Source organism: Lynx rufus, unplaced genomic scaffold (genome assembly GCF_022079265.1).
Source record: "Lynx rufus isolate CCGP_SWC_20201006 ecotype Redwood Valley unplaced genomic scaffold, mLynRuf1.p SCAF_7, whole genome shotgun sequence".
NCBI lineage: Eukaryota > Metazoa > Chordata > Mammalia > Carnivora > Felidae > Lynx > Lynx rufus.
Genome location: NW_025814889.1, coordinates 111,526,500 through 111,537,243, shown reverse-complemented (window position 1 = coordinate 111,537,243; position 10,744 = coordinate 111,526,500). Strand labels below are relative to the sequence as shown.

The following is a 10,744-nucleotide window of genomic DNA, read 5'->3' as shown; positions in this document are numbered from 1 at the left end:
TTTTTTTTAAGTTTATTTTGAGAGAGAAAGAGAAAGTGAGAGAGGGAGAGAGAAAGAATCCCAAGCAGGCTCCTCACCGCGCAGAGCCGAACATGGGGCTCTATCCCATGAGCCGTGAGATCGTGGCCTGAGCTGAAATCAAGAGTCAGATGCTTAACCGGCTGAGCCACCCAGGCGTTCCGGTTAGGGTCTCCTTTAAAGCATGACGCAGAGGCAGCTTTTTGGTGTACCTATTTAAAAAGTCACAGTCTTCGCTTGGGCAGCACATAGACTAAAATTGGAGCGACATGGAGAAGATTAGCGCGGCCCCTGGGCAAGGATGACTTAAAACTTCGTGATGGTTTCCGCATTTTTTTAAAGGAGGGCACTTGTTGCCATGAGCACTGGATGTTGTCTGGCAGCATTGAATCGTTATACTGTACACCTGAAACTAATATTACACTGTATGTTAACTAACTGGGATTTAAATAAAAACCTTTCCAAAAAAGTCACAAAGATCGAATTCACTGGTGTAAAAGTAGACAAAGAGACTGAAGCCACGTGTGACAGTGGGTGAGATGAGCGGCGGCTCCAGTTAGAAAAGCCAAAATCTGGGGCGCCTGGGTGGTTCCGTTGGGCGAGCCTCCAACTCCTGACCTCAGCTCAGGTCTTGGTCTCAGGGTTTTGAGTTCAAGCCCCGCCTACTTAAAAAAAAAAAAAAACCCTCCAAAATCTTTCTCCTGCGTTTTGCCATCCTCTCCTGCTCCTTGGCACCCTTGCACGTGTACTTCACATGCAGCCATTTTTGTTCACCTGTTCGTGACGGCTGGTGTTGACCTGTTATGAAATGATGCAGCCGCAGGAGAGAGGAGACCCGGAGTCCACGCCCGCACTGCTTGCTTTGTGAAATTCCAGACTGTTTAATCGGCTCTACCTCATCCCAAGAACTCCAGCTTCTACTTTTCTTAATGGCTTTCCCCTCCTTAAATGCCTACACAGTTATCTTTGAAGGAGGAGAAAAAGAATAGATGAATCATTTGCAGGAAACGGGGGGCAGAGAGATGTGGTTGGAATAGCAGATGGCTGTGTGTGTGGGCACATTGCTGTCTCTGTTGTTCCTTCCACCACCCTCTGGAAATGAATCCTGTGGAAGAGTACATTCATTCCAAGGTGGGGGCTGTGCCCGCTTTCAGGTGCTAACATGCAAACCCACATCCACACGGATTCCTCTCAGACATCTGAACTCCAGGGAGAGTAGAAAACTCAGGCTCTGGCCCAGATTGGACAAGTTGTCCTCTCCTCCAAGTTTTGACATTAAACCTTCTAAAGATAAAGCGATAAACTGCACACAATTAGTGGCAGCAGAATTTCTCATACCGTCTTCTTTGTCCTGCAGGATATGAAGTAAGCACATAAATATTCTTCCTATGTCACAGTGCAAGCGCCTGACCTCATCAGGGATCAGCAAATGCCTATAGGGAAGCCGGAGGGAGATTTACGTTCGGATAAAACATGCATTAAGCAGGAAAACACACGTTGTTCTTGGTGGGGCTTTTGGTGGTGGGGGCGTGAAAAGGACATAAAGATATTACAATCTCAGGAACAAGTGCCCATGTGTTGGTCCCCAAAGTTAGCTTCTTGCCGTATGTATGGCGATGACACCAACTGTGGCTGTTTCTCTTGGATCACTGAAATGTGTTTCTAGAATCCTGAGAATTCAAGAGAACACACAGTTTGAAAAACTTTTCTCAGAAGGCTTCATTTAGGCTCTCCTGTTACTTCTCCATAAATTTCCAGATGTCATCTGGGTGTATGTGCTAGGGTGGGTCATTGTTATTTTACTTTTTAAAGGTATGAAACTCACTTCATCGACAGACTCTCTTTCATTGATTTTTCCCTACTTCCGTCACTGCCATCTGCCCTCCCTACCCTAGATCCAGACTATAGGACCCTGCTGTGAGCACACAAATGTGCAGAAAGATTAGACCTTGTCACCTTTCCCCTTGATGCATTAGGGGTTTTCATAAAATACACATCTAGAAGTTGAAATGTATTTCTTAGCACAAATTACATACTATTTGGAAACAAAGCATTGTGGTTAAAAGCATTTTTAAAATTATGAACACTCCTTTATTTTTTCCCCATGTTTATTTATTTTTGAGAGAGAGAGAGAGAGAGAGAGAGAGAGAGTGGGGGAGGGGCAGAGAGAGAGGGAGACACAGAAGCAGGCTCCAGGCTCGGAGCTGACAGCACAGAGCCCGAGGCAGGGCTAGAATCCATGAGCGGTGAGATCGTGACCTGAGCCGAAATCGGGCACTCAACCACCTGAGCCACCCGGGTGCCCCATGAACACTCCTTTAAAAATTAACTTCAATAATAAAAGTCAGCTGATTAAGAATGAGTAAACTCAGCCCAGGAACCAATCTGAATAACCATAAAAAATATTTCATCAATCGTAAGTCTCATTAATAATAAAATTCCTACCCTTACAGTCGTTATGATTTGATGACTCATTTATCTGAAAGTCATTCATCTGAGCCTTAACAAAAGCACTAATTCTTGAATCCTAAAAAGCTTTAAAATTGTACTTCCCATGATTTTAAACTACGACGTTACTAAACTAATTTTTGTGCCTTTCGAGGGTCCCCAGCCCCACCTGTTCTCTAACCTTTCACCTCTTCCTGAATGGACAGATTCCTGAGGATGTGATTCTGGTGAGACGGCATCTCACCTGCTGCAACCGGAGCCTCAGGGGCTCCAGGACCCAGATCTGTGCCGGCGAGGCCAATCCCCTCCCTGTCTTCCAGGCAGCTTCCAGGAAGCCTTGGGATTGTACCTTCCAACAGAGCCTTAGCAAGAGATCTTTGCCTCAGGTTTTACTTTCTAGACAATTTTACTAAGACAACGATTTTTAAAAAATCACGTCACATCTTCTATCTGACCTCCTGCCTACAGTCTATTTTCTTCCCAATAAGAAATCTCCCGATGAATGGAGATCATAATCTCTACTAAGGTTAACTAGAGCTAAGGGTCTCTGGGTTGAGGATACGTTTCCTAAATCTCATCTAACTTTCCTGTGAGTTTTCTCTCACCTCAATAGGACTGGATAGAGAAGCTTCTGGCCACTTCCGTGTGGAGAACCGGGACAACAGAGAGTGGCTTTTCCTATATCCACCCTGCTATTTACAAACCTACTTCCTGATCTCCATCTTATCATCTCTGATGCTTTCTTCTACCTTCATTGTGTCCTTACCTCCCATTTCACTTCCAGCTGATTCCTGATATGTACTTGTGATAAAGCCAGTTCAAAGTAATATTCAAAATCCTCTTGATTCAGGATATTCTTTTTTTGTGTAAAATATGTATCTTTCAATCAGCAGCTAAAGAACATCAGCTGCCAAGAGCAATGTGCTATTTGGGGACTGTAAACAAGACACTTTGGTGTCACAAGTCTTTCCCAGACTGAGAAAGAGAAGTAAAGGGACTTTTTCACTTCTCTGTTTAATGGGTCAGATAGTCTCCTCTCAGGGAGGGAACCGGGGGGTGAGAATAAAAGCTTTTAGATATTTAGTTGGTATCACTCTTTCCTTTCTGTTTGGGCGGAAGGCAGGTCCTGTGAATGCTAGGAGAGTATATTAAGGTTGTTATTTTAATGGCTGAAAATTCCTTGGAAGGTTCGCATAGATAATAATGGCTGAGGCAGAGCTTAAAACAAACAACCCTTCTGGGATTAAAACAAAACAAAAACCAGGGCTCTTTGACCCTGAGCAATTCTAAGGAGTGAGAGCAGTTTTAATTACAAGATGAGATTTAGAATGAGTTGAGAAGGAAAAGTCAGGCATCAATGAGTTTTGTATCAAAACGCTCTTTGGGCTTATCAAGTGCCTCTACGTGTTTTCTGTTGGAAAGTAACGATTCATTAATGGTATTTAAGTTCAGTGGCTACAATGACTTAATATTATGGTCGAAAGTAAGGTCTGAAAAATACAATAGGATTTTTTTATTTTACTTATTTATTTGGCAGTCAAAACTGGGTAGAGAATGTGATGAGTTCACAGGAAAGGCAATCCATACAGATTTTAAACATACAAGACAGATGCTCTACCTTACTCTTAATAAGAGAGTTGCACATTAAGGTTACCAGGAGATGTTGATATCATCTATCAGATCGGCAAAATGTTTGCGAGCACGCTGTGTCAGCTAAGGTGTGGGGAAATACATTACTGGTGGGAATGCAAACCAGTATAATGGGGCGTTTGGGGGCTATCTATCAAAATTATAAATTCACATGCTCTGACCAAGCAATGCCACATTTAAGACTTTATACTGCAGATACACCTGTGTACAAAGGGGGTAAATGTGCAAAAGGTCATATTCATTGCAGTCACTGCTTGCAATAACAAAAAAGATTATGTGCAACCTCCATATCCATCAATAGGTAAGTTAGATAAACAACAACAACAACAACTATGTAACATGTGGAGACATTTGAACAGGAGCTTTCTTCTAACACATGGGAAAACCACATTCTGTAGTTCCAAGTCCCCTGACAGTAGCATACACATTGTTATTTTTTTCAAAATAGACTTTATTTTTTAGAACAGCTTTGGGTTTATAGCAAAACTGACCAGGAAGTACAGAGATTTTTTTTTTTTATAGATCCCCCGTCCCCACACATGCATAGCTTCCCCCACTACCCACATCCAGCACCAGCATGGTACATTTATCATAACTGATGAACGTACATGGACACACCACTATTACCCGAAGTTCATACTTTACTTAAGGGTTCACTCTTGATGGAGTACATTCTATGGATTTTGGCAAACATATAATGACACGTATTCACCATTAGAGTATCACACAAGATAGCTTCCTAGCGGGGCGCCTGGGTGGCTCAGTTGGTTAAGCGTCCGACTTCAGCTCAGGTCATGATCTCACGGTTTGTGAGTTTGAGCCCCGTGTCGGGCTCTGTGCTGACAGTTCAGAGCCTGGAGCCCGCTTCAGATTCTGCGTCTCCCTCTCTCTCTGCCCTTCCTCTGCTCATGCTCTCTCTCTCTCAAAAATGAATAAACATTAAAAATTTTTTTAAAAAGAAGATAGTTTCATAGCCATAAAAATCCTTCGTATTCCACCAGTTCATCCCTGCCTCCCACTAACCTTGGGCAGTTACTTGATATTTTCACTGTCTCCATAGCTTTGCCCTTTCAAGAGCGTCATATAGTTGGAATCACAGAGTACGTAGCCTTTTCAGATAGGCTTCTTTCACTTAGCAATATGCACATAAGTTTCTTCCGTGTCCTTTCATAGCTTGATAGCTCATTTCTTTTTAGTGCTGAATAATATTCCATTGGATGAATCACAGTTTATCCCTTCACCAATTCAAGGACATCTTGATTGTTTCCAAGTTTGGGCAATTTTCAATGAAGCCGCTATAAACATCTGTGTGCAGAGTCTTGTGTGAACGGTTTGCAACTTCTTGGGCAAATACTAAGGAGCATATGAGTGCCGGATCATATGGTAAGAGTATGTTTAGTTCTGCAAGAAGTTGTCAAACTGTCTTCTAAAGTGATTATAACATTTTGCATTCCTACCAGCAGTGTATGAGAGTTCTTGTTGTTACGCATCCTCACAAGCCTTCGGTGTTGTCAGTGTTCCGGACTTGGGCCATTCTAATAGGTGTGCAGTGGTATCTCTTTGTTGATTCAGTCCGCATTTCCCTGAGGACATTGAATGTGAAGTCTCCTTTCATATGCCATCTGCATATCTTCTTTGATGACGTGTCCATTAAAGTCTTTGGCCGATTTTTTAATCAGGTTGTTCATTTTCTTGCTGCTGAGTTTCAAGAGTTCTTTGTATATGCTAGATAACAGTCCTTATCAGATGTGTCTTTTGCAAAAATTTTCTCCCAGTCTGTGGCTTGCACTTTTTTTTTTTTTTAAAGAAATGAATGTCACCTTTAAAGACTGAAGGGGCGCCTGGGTGGGTCAGTCAGTTGAACGTCAGACTTCAACTCAGGTCATGATCTCACACTCATGGGTTCCAGCCCCGCGTCGGGTTCTATGCTGACAGCACAGAGCCTGGAGCCTTGCTTCGGATTCTGTGTCTCCCTCTCTCTCTGCTCCTCCCCCGCTCGCACTCTGTCTGTCTGTCTGTCTCTCTCTCAAAGTAAATAAACATAATAATTGAAGACTGAAGCAGAAGGGTGCCTAGATGGCTCGGTCAGTTGAGCATCTGACTTTAGCCGAGGTCATGATCTCACGGTTTGTGAGTTTGAGCCCCACATTGGGCTCACTGCTGTAAGCACAGAGCACACTTCGGATGCTCTCTGTCTTCCTCTCCCTCTGCCCCTCCCCTGCTCTCTCTCTCTCCCTCTCTTTCAAAAAAAAAAAAAAAAAAAAACCAAACAATTTTAAAGACTGAAGCAGAAATTATCAAATGGCTACACTATTAATAAATGGATAAATATTTATTACTTTCCCTTTATAACTGATTCTTTGTTACCAACACAGCCATGTTTCTAGTTGTTTCCCGGAGCCCTTTGTAGTAAAGGAATCTAACGAGTAATGGACGAGTACCTGTAAATGTAGACGGCGATACTGTGATATTTTAACTGCCCTTAAAATATGATCCTATTTGTGTAAGGATGAAAAATTTTTGTTTCTCTGTAAGCTGTAGTGTCTCAATTTCTTTGTGACCAATTTTACCAGTAAGTTTTCCAAGAAGTACATGTTAAGAGAGAACAAACGAATTAGAGTAATTTAGTGTCCCAGATCAAGTGTTTCATTAGAACTTACCATTTATTACTTAGGTGAATGCACCTCAGAAAGCACCATATATCATCTTCTCTTTAGGTGGTCCTGACATGCCCCCTTACTATATCAGTCTGTAACCATGTAGTTGATCTATATAAAGACAAGTGCTGTGGATGGAAGAATGAACACGTCGGTCATCCAACATGACCGTCCCTTTGGATCCAGAACTTTGAATTGTCCTAAGAGCATGCTGAATACTACGTTCGAGACATTCTCTCTTATGTCACAATCCCACCCTTAGCTTTGGGAGGGGAGAGGGTCCCCCATGTGACTTATCTTTTTGTCCCTCAGAATATCTTGCACCGACTTAGCAGGTATATCGAGCACAGATTTGTTGAAGAGGTAGAAGACAAAGTGATTTGGGCAAAATTTACAGCATTTTCAGTCAGCAGTGCTTTCTGTGACACTTTTCCAAAGAGACGAGAGAGTTCGGATGTCGTCTGGGGCAGTGATTTGGAGATCTCATTGCGGGAAAGGGCCAGGGAGCAGATGGAAAAGGCATGACCAGGTGCCCATTGCTAAGAGGACAGACTCCAAGACCCAAGAAAGCGAGCACAACCTGAAAGCCTCACGCCCAGCTCTTCACTTAAATGACCGCGTGTAACTCCTTCTGCGAGTGTCCGATGCTCCCCACCCCCGCTGCCACAACAGGAACGATAGAAGGAACACTCCTTACACTTTTGCTTGTAATGGGAAACGATGGAGCGACAGGCTTTCTTTACAAAATCTCACTTTTGCAACCAAGCATGTTGCAAGCCTGGTAAGCCCTGGAAACTTCCGCCGTGGCTTTTCTCTCCAGGGTGCACTTCTGATGCTTTCACTGGGCTTTCTGCTTTTCTGTGGGGCTGGGATTTTTATAATAAAAGTAAGAGGCAAAAGGCAGTTTCTCTCCTGGAGTGGAATTAAACCACTGGCATTTAGAATAACATTGCCCCCTCCTTCCTGGCTACAATTATAAGCATCTCACAGACCTCCCTATGTGAGGTTAGGTGAGTATTTTGTCATCTTCTATTAATAGGGAGGGATTCTGAGTCATGGAGGCCTAAGTGATTTTTCTAGCCCCAGAAATAAAAGGAATAAAACGACGCAAGATGATGAGCACGTTATTTTAAGAACAGGATGATTTGGGTGGCATAGCATCATTTTCCTGGACAGTTGCAACTGCTTCCTAATTGGTTTTCCTGCCCCTGGTTTTCCTCTTCCCTGCAATCTACTCACCTCTTTGTTATTAGAATCATATTCTGAAATCATGTCACACCCTCGTATAAATATCTCTGATGACTTCTCACCGCCTAATGAAAAATTCCAAACTCCTTAGCATAGCATCCAAAGCCCATTTCCATCTGGCTTTACACTATCTTTCTTATGTTCTTTGCCGCTCTGCACCCTCTGTACTGTTGTCATGCGTGGCCATGGCTCCAAGGTGGCCATGCCACCTGTCTCTCTGGCCTAGAGTGCCTTTCTTCTCCTGTCCCTCTGGGATGAGGGAGAGGGGAAATCTGCATATCCAGATACTGTTTTCTCTGGGATACTTTGCAACACTCAAGGCCCAGGAACCATTTCCTCCTCTTGCTTTCTTTCTGTTGCAATGATCGTATTAACTGTTACATTCTAGCTACCTAGACATGAGTCTATTCTACCTAGTCCAATCTACTTTTTGTGGACAGCAGGGTCTGAATCTGACTGATCTCCACACACCCCAGCGATCATTTCAGTTCGACACACAACGGGTGCTCCCTGCGCTTGATGCCATTTTCAAGAAAAACCTTCCTTCGGGCAAATCCACAGGCAGTTTGGGGTACAGTTTCAGGGCTCGTGAAAAGAAATCAGAGTGAGTGCCAGTTCAAGAATGGAGCTTTCAGGGCACCTGGATGACTCAGTCGGTTAAGCGTCTGACTTCGGCTCAGGTCATGATCTCACAGTTCATGGGTTCGAGACCCACATCAGCTGTGCTGACAGTTCAGAGCCTACAGCCTGCTTTGTATTCTGTGTCTCCCTCTCTCTCTACCCCTCCCCTGCTCGAGCTCTGTCTCTCTCTGTTTCAAAAATAAATAAACATTCAAAAAATTAAAAAAAAAAGAATAGAGCTTTCAAGGACAAGCAGGTTAGTTATGTTTAACATTGCATTCTTCTGTTATGAAGTTCTGATGTTTGTGGGTACAGTGTACCATTTGATTCCAGGTAACCACCCAAAACATTTCCATACTTCCTAACTAGAGCTGATGGGTGAGGAGACTGGCCGGCTGGGATATCATTCGGAGCTTTCCAAAGTCTGGCCCAACTTGTGTGAGCCAGTCCTGGCTGCTGGATTACAAAACACTTGCCTGGGCCCTGCTCTAGACATTCTGAATCAGGGTCCTTAAGTGAGAGGCCAGGCTGTGGACCACGAGCAAGTACCTCCAAGGTGTTTCTAAACATTTGAGACCCACTGGTCTGGCTGGGAGCCTCCCCTAGGCAAGGAGATTTGGGGGGGGGGGATAGGTGTTGTAAGTGAGTCGCTCTCACTGCAGGTTGCACATGAGAATTCTCTGGGGGATTTTTGAGACCCTGGGACCCCCTTTATATCATTTAAATCAGAATTACTGGAGATGGGACTTGGGCCCCTGTGTTTTTTGAAACCTTTGCTTCTGAACCAGGTTGGGGATAGAATAAATGCCAGAATCTTTGGACAAAAATCATACGTGTCTAGTGGTTAGAGCTCCTGTTTACATGACACTTCTCACCGCACTCAACCTCACTCTCGCTAGAAAAGTAAATCTCATACCAAATTTAACAAGTAAAAAAAATACATGTTTTAATAGGTAAGTGCGGTTATGCAAACTGTGTGTGGCTGAGGAAAGGTCTTTCTCTCTACCCTCAGTGCTTTGAGTAACAGCACCTTGCACGAATAGGCCATCCTAAAGGAAAGGCAGCAATGTTCAATATCAAAACCAGTGGGTTTTAATCTTGTGGGGGCAAGATGCTAGGTAAAGTGGGGGGTCACATGGCCCAGGGCCGGAGGCTACATGGTTACACACGTAGGTGGGCTACGAGATCGGGGGTCCTATCACACTTCCTCTGACAATCACCAATTTCAGCAGTAGAAATATATATATTTTTAGAAATAAACATTTCTTGGGGCGCCTGGGTGGCGCAGTGGGTTAAGCGTCCGACTTCAGCCAGGTCACGATCTCGCGGTCCGTGAGTTCGAGCCCCGCGTCGGGCTCTGGGCTGATGGCTCAGAGCCTGGAGCCTGTTTCCGATTCTGTGTCTCCCTCTCTCTCTGCCCCTCCCCCGTTCATGCTCTGTCTCTCTCTGTCCCCAAAATAAATAAACGTTGAAAAAAAAATTAAAAAAAAAAAAGAAATAAACATTTCTTACTACAAACTAAAACAGACAAACAAAAAAAGGGGTGCTTGGGTAGCTCAGTCGGTTGGTTAAGTGTCTAACTTGATTTCGGCTCAGGTCACGATCTCACGGCTTATGAGGTCGAGCCCTGAGTTGGCTCTGTGCTGACAGAGCAGAACTGCTTGGGATTCTCCAAACAAACAAACAAACAATAAATAATGAGTCTTTTTCCCTGGGAACTGCTTAGGCAAAAGATGGAGGAGAGGAAAGGTGGGAAGAGGGGGGCATGACCTACCAAGCATTTAGACTTTTGGCGTTTGGGTAAAGAATCTGAAAGTTTTGGCGGGTCCAGAAAAACGCGATGGGAATTCACCAAAAGATGCACCCTTGTCAGATGTTTAACAAAAATAGCCTTGGAATCATACATGTGCAAAAATCACTACAGAAACTGTGCTAAGCAACTGGTCTGTTTACTTAGGGCTGGGCGGGGGGTTCTATATTGTGTCCTGCAGCACAGCACCCTTCCCCCACAAATGGAAGATTCCTTTCCATTCCACAGGACACTGGCTCTCATACCTGGCTCTGCCTCATCCCCTTTTTCTACCCCATCCAAAAATCTCCTC

General features: G+C 43.9%; 1 non-coding gene across 1 annotated transcript; it reads left to right on the top strand.

The window, feature by feature from the left end:
* The first annotated feature begins 247 nt into the window (after window positions 1-247).
* LOC124502764 (U6 spliceosomal RNA) lies at window positions 248-354 on the top strand. The gene has a single exon (XR_006960024.1). It is a non-coding gene; the product is annotated as a U6 spliceosomal RNA (small nuclear RNA).
* Window positions 355-10,744: the final 10,390 nt, after the last annotated feature.